Source organism: Tachyglossus aculeatus, chromosome 20 (genome assembly GCF_015852505.1).
Source record: "Tachyglossus aculeatus isolate mTacAcu1 chromosome 20, mTacAcu1.pri, whole genome shotgun sequence".
Classification (NCBI taxonomy): Eukaryota; Metazoa; Chordata; class Mammalia; order Monotremata; family Tachyglossidae; genus Tachyglossus; species Tachyglossus aculeatus.
In genome coordinates this window covers 11,363,401-11,387,638 of record NC_052085.1, presented here as the reverse complement: position 1 = coordinate 11,387,638, position 24,238 = coordinate 11,363,401, and the positions used below count along the sequence as shown (strand labels likewise).

The window sequence follows — 24,238 nt, the reverse complement described above, 5'->3', positions numbered from 1 at the left end:
CGCCCCATGTGTGATGGGGTATTTGTCCAACCTGATTGTCTGGTATCTACCTCAGTGATTAGAACAGTGGTTGGCACAGAGTAAGTGCTTACTAAGTAGTATTATTATAATTATCATCATTATTAGTCAGAGGGCGGGAGAACAGGTATTTCACCCCCATTTTTACCTGTTTCTGATTTACCAGAATTGAGGCACGGAGAATTTGAGTGACTTGCCCCGGGGTCACACAGTAGTCAAGTGATGGAGTCAGGATTAAAACCCAGGTCTTTTTTAAATTTTTTTAAAATTTGCCCCATCTCCCCCACCCTCCTACTTCCAGCCCTTTCCTGCCACATGGTTCCTCTGCAGCTCAGCCTGCTCAGATCCCTCAGCTGAGGGGGGCGGGAGGGGCTTAGAGTGGGGGGTTAGATCTTTGGGGGGGGGCAGCATTCGGGGGGAAGGTTTTAGGGTGGGGTGCTAGGTCTTTGGAGGTCCAGCACTGGACAGAGGGACACACAAGGAGCTGGGGGGACCCATGACAGTACAAGATGGCATGGACAGAGAAGGGAGCACAGGAAAAATGCATTTTAAGTAGCTTCTCCACTAGGCCATGCTGCACAAAGGTGGAAAAGGGAGCTTCCCTTCCCCAGAGGAAGTCAGTTGGATTAGAATCAGGGACATCGGAAGTAACTTGACTTGCGTTGTAGCTATTGAAGGCTCCTTGTTCTTTTCCTGAAAGTGAGAGAATTGCTTCAAGTGTGAAAAGCATATTTCTCACCCAGTTGGGGAAAGGATCGAAAGGAAATCATCCAACACTCAGGGGTCTCAACCTCCCTCACCTATAACAAAAATAAAGATTACATCAGTGGCAGGGATCCGGCGAGTGAAACAGTTGTAAAAACCTCAGTTTCTCCTTCTAGCCAACACAGGTTGAAAACCAGTATTATGGTAGGACCCTTATCAGATGAGCACTTATGTCCATATCTAGGGAAGCAGTGTGGTCTAGTGGATAGAGCACGAGCCTGGGCGTCAGAAGGACCTGGGTTCTAATCCCAGCTCTGCCACTTGTCTTTGGCATGACCTTGGGCATGTTATGTCACTTCTCTGGGCCTCAGTTACCTCATCCGTAAGACTCTCTCTTTTCCTCCCTCCCTCTCTCTCTCTCTCTCTCTCTCTCTCTGCACTCTTTTCAATCAATCAATCAATCACATTTATTGAGCGCTTACTGTGTGCAGAGCACTGTACTAAGCGCTTGGGAAGTCCAAATTGGCAACATATAGAGACAATCCCTACCCAACAGTGGGCTCACAGTCTAAAAGGGGGAGACAAAACCAAACATACTAACAAAATAAAATAAATAGAATAGATATGTACAAGTAAAATAAATAAATAAATAAATAGAGTAATAAATATGTACATACATATATACAGGTGCTGTGGGGAAGGGAAGGAGGGAGTAGATACAAGTCAATCAGGTTGGACACAGTTCCTGTCCCACTCTCTCTTCCCCTCTCTCCATTCCTCCCTGTCCTTTTTATGTGTCTTTCTCTCTTCCTCCATCTTTGCCTCCCATCCTCCCCTTACTTCAGGTCCAGCAGTAGAACCAAAGGGAAATAGATCTTCCCCACCCCCAGAGACAGCCTCGTGAGATGCTTTAGCCTGTGAGGGGGCCAGGTCATGTCGAAACCTTCTGGTCTCTCTAGCCCCCGGGCCGGGCCGGACCCCAGAGACGGGCAGGAGGAGCAGGAGGAAGAGCGTTCGAAGCACCGGGGCCCCGAAACGTTGAAATCTGGTTTGCGGAAGCCCTCGTCGTTAAAAGGATTCCTCCTCTAAGCCGCAGTAATAGCTCGGTCTCAGCAGCTCTGGCTGGCAGACCTCATGTGACTGCTTTTTAATCCCCACAACCCATTAATCCTAGCAACGAAAGCACGAGTATCCAGAGTGAATTCTTAGATCTTGATGTGGTACCACAGAAAGGCAGACTGGATTCAGTCGGAGAGGGAAGTCTAGGGAAAATGAAGGAGGACAAGGGGGAGGAGGAGAAAAAGGAAGAGGAGACAGGGGATGGAGAAGAATGGGGGAAGGGAGAGGAAAAGGAAGGTTAAAGGGAGAAGGAGGATGGGCGATGAGGGGTTGGTGGTAAAGAATGTTTGAGATTTCTTGGCTTTTCATTTTCAGTCCTCTCTCTAGAGATGTCTTCAGGCCCAAAATATATTTGCTAATATATTTCCACCTGACGTTTTATTGTGTTCCCGGCTGTAAAACCTGGAACTAAATCACTGAACAGTAGTTACTTATTTGTTTGTCGAAGAAAATCATCATTCTGTAACAGATTACCCGAGTAGAGCACCTGGAACCCAGCTACTCAAGTTTGAATTACTTCTTGGTCAGTCTCAGCAAAATAATATGAAAATGCAACTGTGGGTGTTTCACTAATTTTGACACTTTCCACTTAAAAATAACCTGGAATTTCCTTTGTGGTTGGATGCAGAAGACAAACGCTCTCTAATTCAAAAAGAGTCTTTGTTTTGCCTTGGAGCCTAAGGAAAGGAGAAAGAGTTCCTGCCTTCTGATGTGAGCTTCCTCTGAAAAATTGCGAGAAGCAGTGTGGCCTAGTGGGAACTGATTATGTTGTTTCAATCAATCTACGGTATTTATTGAGCACTTACTATGTGCATGGCATTGTTCTAAGCGCTTGGGAGAGTTCAGTACAACAGAATTAGCAGAAATGTTCCGTGCCCACAGCAAGCTTATAGTCTAGAGTGGGAGACAAACATTAATATGAATAGATAAGTACTTTATAATAACTTAAAGATGGGTAACTAGTGCTCTGGGGGCGGGGCGAATATCAAATTTCTAAAGGTCACAGATCCAAGATCCAAGTGCGTAGACGCTTCAGAAGATCCTCTACCCCAAAGCTTAGTAGAGTATATCATGGCCTAGTGGATAGAGCACGGGAGTTAGAAAGACCTGGGTCCTAATCCAGTTCTGCAGTGTGACCTGGGACAAGTCACTTAACTTCTCTGTGCCTCAGCTACCTCATCTGTAAAATGGGCATTAAGACTATGAGCCCCATATGAGATATGGATTGTGTCCAACCTAATTAGCTTTTATCAAGCCCAGCGCTTAGTGCAGTGCCTGGCACAGAGTGAGCACTTAACAAATGTTGTCTTATGCAGTCGAGCCGTCCCCAAACCGTAGTGACTCCATGGACGCATCTCTCCCAGAACGCCCCACCTCCATCTGCAATCATTCTGATAGTGTATCCATAGAGTTTTTTTGGTAAAAATACAGAAGTGGTTTACTTGAGTCTCCTCCCACGACTCTCTCCTGTGCTGCTGCTGCCCAGCACAGGGGAGTTTTTACTTGTAGCAGATTGCCTTCCACTCACTAGCCACTACCCAAGTTAGGAATGGAATGGATAGGCCTCTGCCTGACACTTCCCCCAATAGTCAAGACTGGTAATAATAATAATAATGATGATAATAATAATAATAATGCTGGTATTTGTTAAGCTCTTACTATGTGCCAAGCACTGTTCTAAGCGCTGGGGTAGATACAAGGTAGTCAGGTTGTCCCATGTGGGGCTCACACTCTTCATCCCCATTTTACAGATGAGGGAACTGAGGCCCAGAGAAGTGAAGTGACTTGCCCAAAGTCACACAGCTGACAAGTGGTGGAGCCGGGATTTGAACCAATGACCTCTGACTCCAAAGCCCGTGCTCTTTCCACTGAGCCACGCTGCTTCTCTGAGTACTGGAAACCCTTCAGGTGTGATCCTGAGATGAGAGGCTTAACGAATACCGTTTAAAAAAAGGTATATAGTAAGCGCTTAACAAATGCACAGTTCTTCTTTTTATTATTACCATCTCCTATGCTGTTCTGAGGCCTTAAACCCATCACAGACACAGGCACAGATGCGCAGTTTGGCTTCTTGACCAGTGGCTCCATCCAGGTGGATCTTCATGGCACCTTCAACATCCCATCTTAACTGTAAGCGCGTTGTGGGCCGGGAATGTGTCTACCGACTCTGTTGTACTGGGCTCTCCCAAGTGCTTAATACAGTCAGCCCATAGTAAGTGCTCAATAAATGCACAGGCCGACTGATGTCCCAGACTGGATCGCTAACAGTGAAGTCCTGGAAGTAAATCATCCTACCAGTAGCAAAGCTGTGCTAGCCTCAATCTAGAGTAGCTGGACTGGATATGTGAGGAGAATGGATGAATCGAAGAGTAGCGGGGCCTAGTGAAAAGAGCATGGACTCAGAAGTCGGGAGAACTGGGTTCCAATCCCAACTCTGCCACTTGTCAGCTGTGTGACTTTGGGCAAGTCACTTCACTTCTCTGTGCCTCAGTTCCCTCATCTGTAAAATGGGGATGAAGACTGTGAGCCTCACGTGAGACAACCTCATCACCTTGTATCCCCCCCCACGCTTAGAACAATACTTAGCACATAGTAAGCGCTTAATAAATGCCATTATTATTATTATGTCCAATCTAATTGGATTGTAGCTACCTCAGCACTTAGCACAGTGCTTGGTGCATAAGTGCATAACGTTATTATTACCATTTCCATCTCATTTTTGCTAAGAACAGATGCTGTATCATTTCTCGATAGAATTTGCTACCCATATCGAAGTATGTTGTCAAATGGTAATTGCTGTAATACTCCGCTATAAGTACTTTGTATTTTTGGATTTCTTGCCAGCGGTCTTCCATTTTTTGTAGAAAAACTCCGTCTAGTAGGTGAAATGAGAATAACTTTGCTTTCTAATACTACTTACTCACTGAATATCTAAATAGAAACCAAACAAATGTTTTCTTTTTAGTCACATTATATGATGTCATTGCTTACTGAAGTGAAGCATAAGGCAAACATAAAAATAGACCCATTTGGGGTCGTGGAAGGAAATGAGACCAGCCAAAAGGGCTGGAGTTCCGATAGAATTTTTCTGCTAATTCCCCAGAAGAACTGAGCTACCTGAGGGAAACTGGAAGAGGCTGGTGATAGGATCCGAGTCTTCCTCAAAACCTACGGAAGGCAGGTGTGTCCTCCCTCCCGCACTTCCAAAATAAATCCGGATGGTGCTTCAACAGAAATCCAAAGTTCATTCAGTGGAAGAGCAAAACATCCAACTCTTCTAGACCAGGGGAAGGATTCCTCCTGGAAACCCTTCCAATTCCCATGACCGTCGAGTGCGGTCGAACATATAGAAAAAGCCAAGCCGAGAGACCTCTCATTCCCTCGATGCTACTGGCCCATAAATCAACTCCTGCATCAAAGAGGAAATCAATGCCAGTGACCTTTCATTTCTAACGGTCTTCCTCCTGCTCTCTCTTCCTTTCCTCCTGGGTCTAGAGTAAAGTGAAAATAAGGAGGTGCCACTTCCTTTGAAAACTAATCACCTCACTGAAGGTGTTTTCCAGAGAAGGACGAAGAAGGCCAATAAATCTTCCACTCTGGAAAAAAATTAAGTGAGACCCATCAATTGTTCGCACAAGCATTACGGGGGAGCAGAATGGTTCGGGTAGAATATCCTTTGCTGGAGAGGAAACCAGTGTGAGTTAGGACATTTATTAAGCACTCTGTGGTGCAGGTAAACATCCATAAGGGCCTGTGTGTATCAAATTTACTTGAATAATTGCCTCTACCCAGATTTCCAAAGAGGAAATGAGAGATAATTTTTTGTAGCACATAAATGTAAGCAGGCTGGACCCAGTCCCTGCCCCACATGGAGCTCCCATTCCAAGGAGGAGGGAGAACAGTATTTAATTCCGATTTTACAGGTAAGGTTACTAAGGTACTGAGAAGTCATTCGCCCGAGGTCGCACAGCAGACAAGTGGCAGAGCCGGGATTGGAAGCCGGGCCCTCTGACCCCCAAGTCCGTGGTGTTCCCACTAGGCCACGCTGCTTCTCTTCCCAAGGATCCCTTCATAAGTCTCTCTTGTGTCCCATCCCTCTGGGATCCCTTCTCATTTCGTCACCTTAGGCGGCTAAGACTGCCTCTGAGACCGATGCATTAACTGGAGTAGTGTGTCACTGTCAGCGTGAGAAGGAGACCGACCATTCTCCTCAAAAGTTTCCCAGCAGCCCTCAGTGGGGTAAAGGTCCTCCCTCCGTGGTCTGGGAGAACTTCGATGAGTCACTTTCTACAAGCAAGAATTTAGGTTTCCCACCCTTGTGAAGCCAAAGAGGTCTGGTGGCGTATATGTGGAAAATATTAGATCTCAGAAACTGAATAAGGAATCCAACGCCATCCATCATCAGAGCCCAGCTGTTGGGAGTTAATCACATGGCACGTTGCCCTTCCAACCCACTTCCAACTTTTGCCAGGCTTCATCTCTGGCCTTCCAAGCCTGGGGGGCAGAGGGATGGAAACAATAGCAAAGGGAACCACTTATCTCAAGCCCACAGAGGAAAGTGAAAGCACAGTGGGAATGGAAATTGGGGCGTATAAGGGGGCCTGGCCGAACACCACAGAGGGACTCTGACTACGGAGTCACCACTCCCGGTCACCGGGCTTTCCCAGTCAATCAGTGGTATTTATTGAGCACCTCCTACTCTGTACAGAGCACTGTACTGAGCACTGTAGAGTTAGGAGACACAGGTCCTGCCCTCAAGGAGCCTATCGTCTAGAAGGGGGAGCAGCATCATGGATAGAGCACAGGCCTGGGAATCAGAAGGACCTGGGTTCAATCAATCAATCAATCGTATTTATTGAGCGCTTACTGTGTGCAGAGCACTGTACTAAGCGCTTGGGAAGTACAAGTTGGCAACAATTGGGTTCTAATTCCAGCTCCACCACTTGTCTGCTGGGTTACCTTGGACAAGTCGCTTCACTTCTGTGGGCCTCAGTTCCCTCATCTGTAAAATGGGGAGTGAAACTGTGAACTCCATGTGGGACAAGGACTGTGTCCAACCTGATTAGTTTGTTTCTACCCCAGAGCTTAGTACAGTGCCAGGCACATAGTAAGCGCTTGACAAATACCACAGTTATCATTATTAGTAGTAGTAGTATTGTCGAATAAATTGCAGTAGGATGGCAGATGTTCCCGGTGGAACAGTGACGGTGAGGAAGGAAGAGGGCCAGCCAACTGGAACAGGCGGTCCCAGACACCAAAGAACACTTCGTATTTTGAACTTATGAATGCAAAGGAGTGAACAGAGTTCAGAACCCAAAATGAACCAAGCTGTAAAGCGATGGTTGTTACAGAATTACGGTCATCAAAGTCCTAGGACTTCCCCGATGGCTTTGTGGAAAGGAAGGCGGGGCTGGGTAAATTCCAAAGTAAATGATAAAGCAGTAAGTGGCTAAGAGCCCAACTAACGATTTTATAATGATATGAAATATTACAGCAGAAGACGAAGGGGTGGTAAGAAGCAGCGTGGCCTAGTGGAGAGAACACGGGACTTGGAGTTGGAGGATCCGGGTTCTAATTCTGACTGCCATTTGCCTGCTGTGTGACCTTGGGCAAGATGCAATTTCTCTGTGCCTCCTTTCCCTCAACTGTAAAATGGGGATTCCAAGCCTGTTCTTCCTCCTACTTAGTATAAGCCCCAGGTGGGACAGGGACTGTGCCCTACCTGATTACTTTGTATCTGTCCCAATGTTTAAAACAGTGCTTGGCACAGAGCGAACAGATCCCACAATTATTATTAGTACAAAGCTTAGTACCTGTGAGTGGCAAAACAATCAATCCACCCCTGTAGAGAATTAGAAAACACTCAAACCCTCAGTGAAATTCAGAATCATCACTGTGTTTGTAAATTGTTTTCCTCTTAGTGACATTTTATTCATAATCTCTGCAATTGGGTATTTCATATAAATTCAATATGGAGAAACTCCTGAAATTGAGAGTAATGACTTGTTCATGAATAGAATAGGGCTGGATTTTGTCCAAACTGAGAAAAAAAAAATATTGGAAGGAGACTATGAAAGCAACAGTATGTAATTAGCGAGAACAGTGCTGGATAATAGGTGGCAAATATTTCAAAAGACTTGGGCACAATGCTGGGGACACTGAAGGGTCCCTTTTGGTTTTCTCCCGGTGAAATAAATTCTGCCAAAAATATTAAGTTTTGGGGGCGGGGTGGCATTGATTCCATTGACTTCCCAGAGTCTATTGCAGTGGGAAAGAGATCTCCTCGGTTCTGTGAACGGCTGCAAGCCAGTTCCCTGTGGCCCAGTAAATAATAATAATAATAATGATGGCATTTATTAAGCACTTACTATGTGCAAAGCACTGTTCTAAGCACTGGGGAGGTTACAAGGTGATCAGGTTGTCTCGTGGGGGGCTCACAGTCTCAATCCTCCTTTTACAGATGAGGGAACTGAGGCACAGAGAAGTGAAGTGACTTGCCCGAAGTCACACAGCTGACTCAGGTCAGGCCCATCCACTGGAGGTTTCCATTGCAAGTCTGCTGGCCCCAGTGATTTTGGAATGGCTGAGGAAGACCAGAGAGATCTGCCTGGTGGCTGTGGGGAAAGTGAGAGGATGGCATAGTGGATAGAGCATGGGCCCGAGAGCCAGAAGGTCGTGGGTTCTAATCCCGGCTCCGCCACTTGTGCGCTGTGTGACCTTGGGCAAGTCACTTCGCTTCCCTGGTCCTCTGTTACCTCATCTGTAAAATAGGGATGAAGACTGTGAGCCCCACATGGGACACAACCTGATTAGCCCAGTGCTTAGAACAGTACTTGGCACATAGTAAGTGCTCAACATATACTATTATTATGAGAAGCAGCGTGGCTTGGTGGAAAGAGCACGGGCTTGGGAGCCGGAGGTCGTGGGTTCTAATCCTGCCTCCGCCACTTGTCCGCTGTGTGACTTTGGGCAAGTCACTTAACTTCTCTGTGCCTCAGTTTCCTCAGCTGTCACGAGGAGCGAGAGTGAGCCCCTTCCTTCCTCTCCCCACCGTCCCCCTCTCCATCTCCCCATCTTACCTCCTTCCCTTCCCCACAGCACCTGTATATATGTATATATGTTTGTATGTATTTATTACTCTATTTATTTATTAATTTATTTTACTTGTACCTATCTATTCTATTTATTTTATTTTGTTAGTATGTTTGGTTTTGTTCTCTGTCTCCCCCTTCTAGACTGTGAGCCCACTGTTGGGTAGGGACTGTCTCTATATGTTGCCAGCTTGTACTTCCCAAGTGCTTAGTACAGTGCTCTGCACACAGTAAGCGCTCAATAAATACGATTGATTGATTGATTGATTGAGGAGCCAAAACCTGTTCTCCCTCCCCCTTAGGCTGTGAGCCCTATTTGGAAGAGGAACTATATTCGACCTGATCATCTTTTATCTATTCTAGCATTTAGTACAGTGCTTGGCGCACTAAGTGCTTAGCAAATACCACACCCAAAAAACATGCTGAGTAGGTCCCAGTCTGGGCCCCGCAGTTTTACTCGGGCTGGATGGGTCCTTCATGACCCCCAGTTTAAAATAGCGGGTTCCCAATGCCCACAGTGGAAAGAAAAAAGATAGAGGGAGAGGGTAAGTGAATTCCCAAATTTTCCATTCCCTTCTAGGACCATCAGACCATGCCCACTAAACACCACCAGATTGAGGTTTCAAGCTCCAAGTGAGTTTGGGTTGTCATGAAAAACCCCTTAGAGTTCTTCATTTTAGGTATGACTCTGCCCTCGTCCAGAATGAATGATCTGCCCCGTCTTCCCCTCCTGACCCCGTCCTGCCATCTTAGAAGGCGCCCAGTTTGGCAGTGCATCTTGGCTTATTTTCAAATTCCTCCAGGCCCGTTTCCTTCCTGGTTTCTCAGATTCTCGTCCCGCCACCCACCACTCGGAGGCCGAGGAGGATGAAAAGAAAAAGATCCAAAACCCAAAATGAATCTCCGTCCAGCTATCAGAGTCCCGGCACAAAGGCAGGAAGATGGGCTAGGGCGGCCCAAGAGGCCTGAACCATTGTACCCCGAGTTTTACTGCTTCCTCACAGGCGGGAGACTCCTCCTGCCATCTCCGTAACCAGAGGCCAGTCAGCCTGGTTGTCCCTTTCCTGTTTCCTGTACCCCTGTGCCTCGGCCCACCTCGGCTAAAGTGGGAGACCAAAGCTCCATCCCTGCTTGTTTCCCAACACAGAGCATGTGGTATTTATTGAGTGCTTACTGTGTGCAAAGCACAGTGCTGAGCACTTGGGAGAGTACAACAGAGTTGGTAAACACATTCCCCTGCCCATTACGTGCTCACAGTGTAGAGGGGGAGACAGACATTAATAGGAAGACATAAAGTACAGATATAGACATAAGTGCCGTGAGGCTGAAGGAGGAGTGAATAAAGGGAGAAAATTAGGGTGATGCAGAAGGGAGTGGGAAAAGAGGACATGAGGGCTTAGTCGTGGAGATGTGCCTTTCCCAGATTCAGTGTTTACTAAAACTAAGATGAGAAAGCCAGGTGAGTGGGAAAGAAGGTTTCAGATTTTCGTCCCGTCTAACTTCCCCATTTCGGCTAGGTGGGGCAGGGCACCCTGAATTCTTGAAGGAACCCCCCGGCAAGCACTTGACTGTCCCCACCAGCGGTGTGGGAAGCCTCCTCCCTGGACCCTCGATCTGGGAGAACATCTAATATTAGTACCGGGCCGCTGAGGGATTGAAACTCCCCGCGCCCCCCAATTCTTTGTTTCCAATCCTTCCCTGGTAACAGAGAAGTAGGATTTTTTGTGGCTGAAATCAGCAAGACGTGACCGAAGGAGCCTAGTGGGGTTCACAGCACCCCGGCATTTGCCCTCTGAAACTGCAAATCGCTGCAGGTTGGTTCCAACTGCAGTTGGTTAGACAACAACTTAGATTTATTTATCTTACTTGTACATATCTATTCTATTTATTTTATTTTGTTAGTATGTTTGATTTTGTTCTCTGTCTCCCCCTTCTAGACTGTGAGCCCACTGTTGGGTATGGACTGTCTCTCTATGTTGCCAACTTGTACTTCCCAAGCACTTAGTACAGTGCTCTGCACACAGTAAGCGCTCAATAAATACGATTGATTGATTGATTGAACAGGCCTGAGAGTCAAAAGGTTCTAATCCCGGCTCCGCCACTTGCCTGCTTTGTGACCTTGGGCAAGTCACTTCGCTGCTCTGGAACTCAGTTACCTCATCTGTAAAATGGGGATTGAGATTGTGAGCGCCAGGTGGGACAGGGACTGCGTCCACCCCAGCGCCTAGTACAGGGCCTGACACGTAGTAAATGCGTAACAAATACCATAATTATTATTATTCCCTCATTTCTCCCAAATCAGGTCATTTCAATAGCACAAACATCCCCGTTTGGTTTGTGTCGGCCTCCAAGGTAACGGAGAGGTGGGGGGGTTTCGCAGCTGAAATCAGCAAGACGTGACTGAAGGATCACTTGCCCTCTGAAACTGCAAGTCGGTACAGGTTGGTTCCAACTGCAGTTGGTTAGCCAAGCAGCGTGGTCTAGTGGAAAGGGCCCAGGAATGCGGGGTCAGGAGACCTGGGTTCTCATCACAGCTACACCACTGACCTTGGGAAAATGGGAAATAAATTCCCTTCTCCCAGCCCTCTTTGACTACGAGCCCCATGTGGAGCAGAGACTGTAACTACCCTAGTGCTCGGCACTAGTCCGGTTTGGATTGTTGGAGCTGGAATTTCTAATCTGATAGAACTGTTAGCACTTAACAAATACCGATATTTAGCAATCAATCGATCGACTGTATTTATTGAGCGTTTACTAGGTACAGAGCACTGTACTAAGATCTTGGACTGTGACTGTGAGACTTTTTAGACTGTGAGCCCACTGTTGGGTAGGGACCGTCTCTATATGTTGCCAACTTGTACTTCCCAAGCGCTTAGTCCAGTGCTCTGCACACAGTAAGCACTCAATAAATACGATTGATTGATTGATTGATTGATAGAGTGTGTGGGCTGGGCTGTAGCAGGGAATTAGTGAGGTGAGGTGGGGCGGTAAAGTGATTGAGTGCTTTAAAGCTGATGGTAAGGAGTTTCTGCCTGATGTGGAGTTGGGTGGGCAACAACTGGAGGTTCTTGAGGAGTGGGAAAACACGGACTGAATGGTTCTGTAGAAAAATGATCCGGGTAACAATGAAGTCTGGACTGTAGTGGGAAGAGACAGGATGGAGGGAGGTCAGCAAGAAGGCTGATGCAGTAATCGAGGTAGGATTCATTCATTCATTCATTCAATCGTATTTATTGAGCGCTTACTGTGTGCAGAGCACCAGACTAAGCGCTTGGGAAGTACAAGTTGGCAACATATAGAGACAGTCCCTACCCAACAACAGGCTCACAGTCTAGAAGGGGGAGACAGACAACAAAACAAAACATGGGGACAGGTGTCAAGTCGTCAGAACAAATAGAAATAAAGCTAGATGCACATCATTAACAAAATAAATAGAATAGTAAATATGTACAAGTAAAATAAATAGAGTAATAAATCTGCACAAACATATATACAGGTGCTGTGGGGAGGGGAAGGAGGTAGGGCGGGGGGATGGGGAGGAGGAGAGGAAGGAGGGGGGCTCAGTCTGGGAAAGCCTCCTGGAGGAGGTGGGCTCTCAATAAGTGCCCGGATTAACATCGTAGCAGTTTGGATGGAGAGGAAAAGTCGGATTTTAGGGATGTTATGAACGTTGAACCGACAGGATTTGGTGACATTGAATATGTGGGTTGAATGAGAGAGGTAAGTTGAGGATGACACCAAGATTTTGGGATTTTGGGATTTTGGGAAGGATGGTGGTACTGTCTACAGTAATGAGAAATATGGGGAGGGGAGGGTTTGAGTGGGAATATGAGAAGTTCTGCTCTGGACATGTTAAGTTTGAGATGGCCGCAGGACATCCAAGTAGAGGTGTCCTGAAGGCCGGAAGAATTACGCGACTGCAGTAAAGGAGAGAGATCAGGGCTGGAGAGGTAGATTTGAGAATCACTCTCACGGAGGAGGTAGTTGAAGCCGTGGAAACAAATGAGTTCTCTGAGGGAGTGGGTGTGGCACTCCACACCTCTCCTCCGGACTCGTAGATTTCCTGATTAGAAATGGCTGATCGTGTACAGAAATCGCCATCGTTTCAATTTATCGAAACATCTCCCAGTGGAAGCCATCCAAACACAAAGTAGGTTGCCGGCCTGGCCAAGGTACATCAGACACAACCTCGTCCCTCTCACATGGGAAATCAGGGAAGTGGAAAATATTTCCACCAACTTGGGCAAGCTCGCCTGACCCCTTTGTGGAAATTCCTGCTCCAGCAATTTGCAATTAAAGCAAAAGTGCGTACCAATAGAATAACCCCCGGTTCCAACAATGGCTGTATTTCACAGGCTTCAGTGCTGGGAATGTGTTTTACCCCGCAAGTGTGGGGAAAGGAACCGGGGAAGCGCAAACAGTTTAGTGGTTAATGGCCCCAGCCTTTATTGCAACACTAATGATACCCTTTATCACTACCACAACATTCTCAGCGGTATGAAAAATAGGGAAGGTAATAAACGAATAACAAAAAGGACGAGAGCTTTTCTCCATCCAAACCATTCACTGTGCCAGAAAATTCTATCTGTGCTCTGCTAATCTCATCCTGCTGGCTGAGGGGTTATTATCTCCTCATCGCCCCCTCAACCATGGTGTTTTTGTACATATTGTTGAACTCTGTTGTATCCCCCTACCCGTAATTCATTTTAGCGTAATAATAATGTTAAGAGTTTACTCTATGTCTAGGACTGTACCTAGTGCTAGTGTAGATACGAGATCATCAGGGCGGATGCAGTTGCTGTCCCATTTGGGATTTGCAACCTTAAGAGGGAGGGAGAGGAAGTACTGAATACCCATTTTATAGATGAGGAAACGGAGGCAAGAAGAAATTAAGTCACTTGCCCAAAGTCCACACAGAAAGCAGGTCCTCCGACCACCAGCTCTGTGCTCTGTACACTGGGCCACGCTGCTTCCCTCTGTGTCTGTCTCCTCAACTTGATTGTAAGCTTCTTGAGGACTGACATCATGTCAATTAACTCTATTGAACTCTCCCAGGCACTTAGTATAGACCTCTGCACAGAGAAAGCGCTCAATAAATACTACGGATTGATCGGCTCCACCTCTCAGATATCAATCAATTAGTGTTTACTGTGTGAAAAGACGCTGTACTGTCTTCTCGGGAGAGCACGTTAAAGTTGGTGGACGCAATCCCCGCCCACGAGAAGCTTCCAATCTAGATAGCTTCCTGCCTTCCCAAAAGTAATCGAAACCCTGTCTCCCACAGAACTCCCAGGTGAGGAGAGCAGTTATCTCATCTGAATTTTACAGAAGGAGAAACGGAAGCACGGGGAGGTTAAGCTACTTGCCCATGATCACACAGCAGGCCAGTGGCTAAACTGGTATTAGAACCTAGGTTTCTCGACACCCAGTCCCACTCAAGGCCACGTAGGATTTCCTATTTTTAAGCAGGCCCATATTTACATTTTCCTCACACTTTGCAAGTAGTTGAGTGGACTCAGAAGAGATATTAAACATTAAGGTTGTTCCTGTGGTTGCTGACTAAAGGATACTAACTGCCCAAACTCAAAAGAACTTAGTGTTTCACTTGAGCCTGGTGACTTTTGCAAATTACCCACCCTACCTTTGGAGAAACACGCAGTTATTGTCCATAGGGGATGGGAAATGAAACACTTCATTTTGCCTTTGTAAAAATAGTCTTTAACATCCCCAAATGGATTTTGCTAGAACGTCACACCTTAACTTCCTTCTTTTCTTTTTCACCCCTAAAAGCATTTTCTTTATTACTGACATCAAAACCAGACCGGTTCAGACATTTGTCCCATGAGATTTTCCAAGCATTCTCAGAACGATCTCATTCCTGCCACCTCTTTCTTCCTCATGGGACTTCCGGCCTCTCACGTTATTAGTCATTTCTGTTTTTTTCCCACGTTTGCAAGAAACCGAACCATCGTTCTCTGAAGCCACAACAGACACGGGAGGAAGGTCAGAGCTAGGAACTCCATTTGACAGATGGAACAACTGAGACTGCCACTCAGCTCTGAGTTGGCGGTTTTCTGGGTGATTCTTCTGCTAAATTTGATTAGGGGCCAGGACCTCGTCTGTACTTTATTACTGCATCAAATCATTTTCGGACATTCCACGAACAGTCATAAGGTAACGCACGAGGTTCGTTCAACTTAATGAGAATTTCACAATGTCTGAATGTTGAGGAAATGAAGAGGCAACTTTGGGTTCGTTAGAGAGGTAACGCAGGAGGTTCGAGACTCTTCCAGACCATTCTGTGCGGTCACTTAATGATTCTTCTAACGCCGAAAGCTACCCTCAAATGCCAGAGGTCTGATGCTATTGAGGAATTGGTGAGTTTCAAAGTTCTCTTGAGTAACGGGATCGTTTTGCTGCCCGAGTTTAAATCTAAACTCAATCAAGCGCTCAATCAGTGGCATTGCCTGAGCACCAGTTGTATACCAAACACTGTACTGAGCACTTGGGAGAGTACAGTAGTTAGCGGACATGATCCTACCCACAGATGAGGGAACTGAGGCAAAGCGACGTTAAGGGACTTTTCCAAGGTCACCTAGCAGCCAAATAGCAGGCAGAGCTGGAATTAGAACCCAGATATCCCGTCCTCAAGGAGCTCACAATCTAAAACAACTTGGAGACCTGAGCATTGATATCAGGTTCCCCCCGGTCTTCTTGGGCTCCCCTGTAGAATCCATACATCTCTTCTGTTTCTACTGGCCGGAAATCCCCTTTCCAGTTGCAGTTCCCCTGGGCCGGATATCAATCAGTCATATTTATTAGGCTGTCACTGTGTGCAGAGCACTATCTCCCGAGAGGCTTATACCTCACCTTAGCACTTACATACCCCAACCCCACTCCCATAAGACATAATAATACATAATAATAATAATAATCGTATTTATTGAGCACTTACGTGTGCAAAGCACTGTACTTAGCACTTGGGAGAGTAAAAAATAACATTAAATACATTCCCTGCCCACCTGAGCTCACAATCTAGAGGGGGAAACAGACAATATAAATAAGTGAATAGATAAATAAATTACAGGTATATACAGATGTGCCATGGGGAAGGGAGAGAGGATGAATGAAGAAGTATAAGTGGCACAGAAGGGAGTGGGAGAAGAGGAGAGGAGGGCTCAGTCAGGGAAGGCTTCCTGGAGGAGATGGACCTTCATTAAGGCTTTGACAGACGGACAGTCCGAGAATTATCTGGTGACTTCGACCATGCTCTTACACCCTGTTTCTTCCCTTGCTCTCTTTTTCTCGTTCTTTCTTTTTCCTCTGTTTCTCTCCCTCCCTTTTTTCCTTTCGCTCTCTGCCTCTCATGTCTGCACTCTGTGATGTGATGAAAAAGATTGTAGAATTTCGAATCTGCTAAGCAAGAAAGGCTTGGGAGGAGATGTGCTGATCCTAATACAAAATCTGAGAGACATGCTCTCACTGGCTTTCAGAAAATCTTGAAAATGGAAATTATAAAAAGGGAAGAAAGTTGCACCGACGCAATCTCAAGGGCGCTGCCTATGGCACTGCCAGAATAGAGCGCTGACACCTGCCAGAGGACTTAACATTATCTCACAGTGTGTGGGCAAGATATTCACAATATGCACCTGCATGGCTTAACTATCAAACATTAAAATCTTCTAAGGATGTATTTCTTCTAATAATGGGTTTTCCCCCTTGACGTTGCATTATTCGCTTTTGAGACTGACCCTGAAAAGGGACTCTTGTAGTGTGGGAATATATCATTCCCACAATACATTTCTAGGATTTATTTTTTTGTTTTGGATTGAGAAGAAGCCTCTGTAAGTTTAAGGTATCTGTTCCCTCCTGAAAATTTTAGTCCAGAAGCAGCTTGGCCGACTGTAAGCTCATCCCTCTAGGATGTAAGCTCATTGTGGGCAGGGAATGTGTCTGTTTATTGTGATATTGTCCTCTCCCAAGCTTAGTACAGCGCTCCGCACCGAGTAAGAGCTCGATAAATATGATTGATTGAATGAATGAAAGGGAAACAGGATACCTGGGTTCTAATTCCAGCTCTGCCTGCTATATGGCTGCTAGGTGAACTTGGAAAAGCCCCTTAGCTTCTCTTTGCCTCAGTTCCTTCATCTGTGAAAATGGGGATTTAACCCTACTCCCTCCTTTGTGAAGCCCTATGTGGGACAGGGTCTTGGTCTAATCTGAATATCCTGTATCTACCCCAGAACTTAGTACACTCTTCCTGTCACTCTCATGTCGTCTCTTTGGTGCATCCTGTTTGACTACTCTCCTGGAGGAACCCAGCAGACAACTGAGTAGGGGGCTTTTAAAACTCTTCTTGATTAAACGTAGAACTTCGCTATCCGATCGGAAACTTCCCGAGAAAGCCCCTCTGTCATCTCCCAACCTGACTGGACTGGCTCCGTCTCTCCCTCTCCTGGGATCCATTTTGTATGCTTGATTTTTTAAGGCACCGATGCCTTTTTGACAGAGTGACTTAGAAGGGTCTAGGGCCTATCTATTGGTTACTTTCTGAAAATCAGTCAATCAGTAGTATTTATTGAACTCTTACCATGTGCAGGACGCTGTTGTAAGTACTTGGGAGAGCACAGTACAATAGAGTAGGAAGAAACGATCCCTGCTCACAGCGAGCTTACAGACTAATTCGGGAAGCAGACATTAAAATAAAATGCAGATGGAAATGGATATAAGTGTTGTGGGGTTGGGGTGAAAAATCAAAGAGCTTAAAGGGTAATAATAATAGTAATGATAATAATGGTGTTTGTTAAGAGTTTACTACGTGCCAGGCACCCTACTAAACGCTACAGACCCAAGCGTGTAGACGATGCAGAAGGGAGGAAAAATAAGGGACATGAGGGCTTAGTAGGGGAAGGTCTCTTGGAGGAGATGTGATTTTAGGTGGGTTGTAGGAGGAGAGCAGCGAGGTGAGGTAGGAGAGCAAAGAGTTGAATAAGTACCAGTAGTTGGATAGAGAGATGAACTCTGTTAGGGGACCAAAATCCACGTACAGTGACTCATTACAATTGACAAGAATCTCATGAAGTTGACTTTTAAGTTATTATTTCTGGTCATTCCCTTTATAACATCAAAAAAGTTCTCCGATGAGATGCGCGGTCCAACAGCTGATTGACAGAGCTAATCCGCCCCACCCCTTGAACCCAGATTGAAAGAGAGTTGCCAGCTCAAAGCCACCGAAACACTCCCTACCAGCTGCCTCTATGGGCAGAAGTGGGAATGTTAATAAACACCCTAATGAAAGGAAGTTGTTGGGTGGTAATTAACATATGCCATTAGTATCTGTCTCTTTGGCCAGACACAGCAGACAGGCTGAAACCATACATACAAATGAGTGTCTGCCTGAACTATGTGGAGAAGAAAGAGAGATGATTTCATTGTAAGCATCTGGTGTTGTCAGCAGCTTTAAATCACTGTGCTACTGAGTAACAAAAACAGCGGAGCCAATGTGTTCTGGAACAATAGGGCGGCTTTTTCAAATCGATCTGGTTTTATTTAATAAACACTCTCTAAATGTTTTCCTTTTTTTTTTCTTTTCCACCCCAAAACATGCCCTGTTTGCTGGGATACTTGTTTGGGGAGGGGGTTTTAGGGAACTAATGACTCCTGACTTTTTTTTTTTACTTTTTTTTTTCTTTTTTCTTTAATCCATGGTGTCTACTGGATCTAAGTCTCTTTCGACAAGGATTTCCTACTCAGCGGTCAGATCAGGCGATAAAGGCAGCGGACAACGCTTTAAATGACATTTCCCAAGTCTGGCATTACCATGTTTCTCATGGACCCAAAATGGTCTTTTCCAGTGAAAAAGCCACCAGGGAGAGAGAGAGGCCTGACCACAGCTCTGTGACTTTATCGTGTCTATACATCCCAACAGACCTTGGTGGGCGGAATTATCCAGGCAGGCTGCTTGTTCCACATAAATCTCTGTAGGCCAGATTTCCGCTGAGCAAGCGAACAAACGCCCAGCTTGTGCGGCGGGTGTGAGTGCTCAATAAATGCGATCGACTGATTGATCGATTAAGGGGTTGGGTCACCGCTCAGGACTCTCGTAAATTTTCAGAAACACAAACCCGCCTTCCTTTACTAGGCAAGTTGTTCATGCAGTGGAACTGCCTGGTGAATAATTCCACCCGTCGACCGAAAGTATTTATTAAGCTCATATTTTGCACAGAACACTCTGCTAAGCACTTGGAAGAGTACAGTAACGTTAGTAGACACAATCCCTGTCCTTAGAAAAGCTGGATGGCCTAGTAGATCAAGAGCAGGACTGGAATTAAGAAGGCCTGGGTTCTAATCCTGGCCTCGCCACGTCCTTGCTAGGCAACCTTGGACAAGTTGGTTCACTTCTCTGTACCTCAGTCTCCTCGTCTGTAAAATGGGAATTCAATTGCCCATCCTCCCTCCCCATTAGACTGTGAGCCTCATGTGGGGCAGGAATTGCGTCCAACTTGATTGTCTTTTTCCCCAGAGCTTAGAACAATGCTGGTCACAATATCAGCCCCTTCTAGGCAGGGAACTTGTCGTTGACCAACTCTGTCTTATCATACTCTCCTAAGTGCTTGGTACAGTGCTCTGTACCCAGGAAGTGCTCAATAAGTCTTCTAGACTGTGAGCCCACTGTTGGGTAGGGACCGTCTCTATGTGTTGCCAACTTGTACTTCCCAAGCGCTTAGTACAGTGCTCTGCACACAGTAAGCGCTCAATAAATACGATTGAATGAATGAATGAATAAATAAATACCGTTGATCGATTGGTTGATTGATTGATTGTAAGCCCTTAACAAATACTATCATTTTTAGGGTTGCGAGAGGTTACCTGAGGTTTGCCCAGGACAAGCTGAGGGGTAGAGCCTTTGGAGTCAGAGGTCATGGGTTCGAATCCCAGCTCTGCCACATGTCTGCTGTGTGACCTTGGGCAAGTCACTTCACTTCTCTGAGCCTCAGTTCCCTCATCTGGAAAATGGGGATTAAGACTGTGAGCCCCACGTGGGACAACTTGATCACCTTGTATTCCCCCCCCAGCGCTTAGAACAGTGCTCTGCACATAGTAAGCGCTTAACAAATGCCATCATTATTATTATTATTAGAGTGGGGAGAGAGGAGAGTCCCTGCTGGGGCAGGGAATATGTCTGCTGTATTGTTATATTGTACTCTCCCCAGGGCTTAGTACAGTGCTCTGCACACGGTAAGCACTCAATAAATGCAATTGACTGGCCGAATGACCCAAGTAGCTTGGAGGCAGAGCCATTTTTTTAAGGTATTTGTTTAACGCTTACGATGTGCCAGGCACTGTACTAAGCCTGGGGTAGATTCAAGATAATCAGGTTAGACACAGTCCCTGTCCCACATGGGGCTCCCAGTCTTCATCCCCATTTTGCAGATGAGGTAACTGAGGCCCGGAGAAGTGAAATGACTTGCCCCAGGTCATAAAGCAGACAGGCGGCGGAGCCACTACCAGGCCTGTGTTCTATCCACTAGGTCACACTGCTTCAGACCTTTGGCCACCTGGAGGTGGAGACAAATGTCCCGTCCACTCCCAAGGTGATTGGCGTGTGTTTGCGGCGATTTGTAAGTCCGTTCAAGCCCATGAATTTAACATGTTTTTCTGGGGGAGCCCAGACACCCCTACTTGCTCCAGAGCTGTTGGGGTCCATGGGGACCTCACTTCCAACTGGGCTGGGTGCTTTCAAGGCTTTAACCGTCTTCACATCCACCCCAGGCCCAAAGACACTCCTTGTGTTGCCTGCTTCCCTCGCTTCCTGCCTGAGCCGGCCCTGGACAGAACCCCCCAATCCCCCCACCCCTACTCTGCTCCTCCCCACCACAGATACTCCCCAATTGAACCTGGAGGTCCAGGGGAGAGGCACGGATTTGAGAAACCTCCACCGAACCACTAACATTTCACTGATTCCCCCATCCCTCAAAAAAACAAAAAAAAAGGAAACAAAAAAAAAAATCCTCGTTGGCCCCATTTGTATTTTCTCATTTTTCTCTCCCAGTTTCACAGCTCCATTTTAGCAGCCTGTATTTCCATCGCGAGCCTAACATGGCACAGGCCCAAATTGCCCGTTCGGGAATTTGTTACGTGGTGTTAGCAAAGATGTGAGAACCAGGGAAGGCCCGCCCCAGGAGTGTGTAGCGCACCCGGCAACCTGAGAGACTCGGTAACCGTGAGACTGAACAGCAGCTCTCGGTGAGGGCTGAGAGAACCACAGGGCAAACAGAGTCCCCATCCCTTTCTTGCGCAGTACCTGAACGAAAGATCCCGAGAACTCTTCATCCAGGGCAGAAGGGTTAGTGACTTTCATTCTGCAAAGCACATGGTTATAGAAGGAGGGGGTTAAGTAGAACCATTGTTAGTTTAAAGTTAGGCATGAACTTCCATGACCACTGCCCACACCAATTATTCCAAACTTTTATCCCCCTCCTGAAAACCCCATTGCCCCCTCATCACCCCCATCCTGCCCTGCTCCAATGACTTGGCCAACTCCAGCCCTGGGAGTCAGAAGAACCTGGGTTTTAAATCCCGGTTCTGCCAATTGCTTGCTGGGCAATTTGGAGCAAGTCACTTCACTCGTCTGGGCCACAGTTTCCTCTCCTGTAAAATGGGGATTAAGTCCTACCCCCTCCTCCTTAGAGAGCCCCATGGGGGAGAGGGACCATGTCCATCCTGATAAACTTGCTTGACAGTGCTTGACACATAATAAGCACTTAGCAAATACCATTTAAAAAAATATCAGGCATGAGCTCCCCGAAGTCTCATCCTTCACCTCCTCAGCTCTCTCCCGCCCCATATCCACCCTCTCATCCTTCTCAAGCATCTCTCAAGAAGAGCACAGTCCTCTGCATGCAGTAAGTGCTCAGTAAATACCACTGAGTGACGGATTAGGCAGCCCCACAGGCTAGAACAGGACTCATAAATCCTCCCTGAGTTTTCTGATATAGAGAACGGAGGCAATGGTACCGAGCAGCTTCATGAAACTGTGGTCAAGGGCTCAGGACGTAAACTGATCGAGAGACCCCCTACAAATATAAAGCACTGCCAGTGAAAATCAAAGACTGAGCCAACTGCTCCCCAAGACTTCTCACTTCTACCGTGGAAAAGATGAATTACTGGCCTCTTTGAAAGTGGGAGGAAGTGTACTTTCCTTTGGACGTTTCTCCTCCCAATCCTAAATGATGCGAACATCCCCAACAATGCCTGACTCTTGACATTCTTCTCGCCAGCATTAAGCCATCAGAGCTGACACGGTTTCATTAGAACTGAGCCAGCAGTGAGAATCAGAAGGGCAAGTAGATGTCTAAACGATAAACTGGTCAGCAGTTTGTTTTCCTTTGCGGCGCAAGGGGCACTTGAACCTTTTTCATTTCTTATTCGCTTCTGAACTTGCCGATCTCTTCTCCTTCATGCCTTGAGAAATCTCATTCTGAAATCAAGAACAAAGCAATGTTCAGGCATTTGCTAAGAAAAATTCAGCCTTATAGGGTAACCAATCTACTGTTTATTCAAATAAATGGGATGGGTAGCTTATTGCTGAGTGCCTGGGTTTGCTTGACAACGTCGTTATCGTCAAATAGAGGGATTTTCGCTGTGACCGTTGGGTTTACATCTCTTGGCTAGGACATCAGCAGACTGCCTTCCTGAGCGGTTTCCTTGTGCTGCATTAAAAGATGATTCTCCCAAAGAAATTTCTGGGAAACAGAATTATGTTTCCACAGGGCAAAGTGGAAATGAGGTCTGACTTTAAAAAAAGAAACAGGAAAAACAGGAGAGAGAGAGAGAGAAGAGAGAGAGAGAGATGGAGACAGCCCTCTCCCTCTCTTTTATCCCCTTTCTTTTCACTATTTAGCACTAGCAGAAATACCTATGGGGATGGTGATGGTCTTAAGCGAAAGAAGAGTCTTGAGCAAATCACTCTCTCCCCCTCTGCTCTGGCGAGTCCTGGTTCCAATTTACAGGGACTTTATCTATTTAGCCCAAGATAGTAAACTGAGGAAGAATCGAGGTGAGAACTCCCGGACTTTATAACTCAGGTCCCTTCTTTGCTCTACTGGGACAGAGTGGCACTTTCTCAGGCATTTTTTAGCCTTGTTATACAGCCTGGAAGCAGTTTCAGGCCCTTAGGCAGAATCTTATGAATGTTAATACAAGATCACCTCCGTATTCTGGCCCTGTGATCTTTAAAAAGTCAATATTAAAGGTCGTCAAGAGTTTTCTCTGAATGGTATTGGCCGACTTTGCAAAGAAATGAAAAGGAAGACAGGCACTGTTTATCTTTACTGTCCTCTTCCTTGTTTTCTCTCACTGTATTGTATTTATTTTTTCAGCCTGGCTTAATTCCAGAGAATTTTCAGAGCTAGATGAGATGTGGGTTGGGGGGAATTGGCGATGGTGACGAAAGCAGGGCCAGTTATTTGGATTTATTTGGAAATCAATCAATCAGCAGTATCAATTGAGGGCTTACTGAGTGCAGCACTTGGAAAGGACAATGGACAGGTTCCCTCCTCTCAAAGAGCTTATGATCTAACTGCGGGCAGAGCAGTCCAAGAGCCTTCTCTGACTAAGTCTCCCCTCTGGGTCATCTGTGCACTTGGCTGGTTACCCCTTAAAGCCTCTGATTCTCACCCCAACCCCACAGTGCTTATCTACTTCTCCTTATACTCTACCATTTTCCCTATCTGTCCTTGTTTTCACGTGTCTCCCCCAGAAACTGGAAACTCCTTGTGGAAAGAGATCGTGTCTACCGCTAGAACTAGGGGCGTATTCCCATCTCTGAAGAGTTGATTCTTATGAGGTCCTCTCTCATATGAGGGTTTTTATTTTACATTGTTTCTCCTGAACCAGTTTCACCAGTAATAGTGAACGAGACCCTCCCGAGCATCACCTGTTAATGCATCAACCCACGCTCTGTATGCTGAAGCTGTCCTTATGATTTGCCTCAAAACAGTTTATAAAAGCAGAATCATCTTCTGCAAAGCTAAAAAAGAAAAAAAAAAAACGTATCCGAGTGTGAGGGAGGAAGGGAGACAGAGATGGCATGAAAACAGACCTAGGTAAGGTAGTAAAAGACCTACCTTTCCAAGTAAAAGACCTACCTACCTACGAGTTAAAAGCAGATCCTAACGTGGCAAATGTGTAAATGTGTTCACACACACACACACACACACATACACACACCACACATCACACCCTTCTCAAGGTCTTTTCCACAGCACAGAGGCTGGAGATTACTGGGGTGATTCAGGGATGTG

General features: G+C 46.2%; 1 pseudogene; it reads left to right on the top strand.

Annotated features, from left to right (window-relative positions):
- Nucleotides 1–24,238, top strand: part of LOC119941261 — an 82,428-nt pseudogene that overhangs the window by 8,646 nt on the left and 49,544 nt on the right.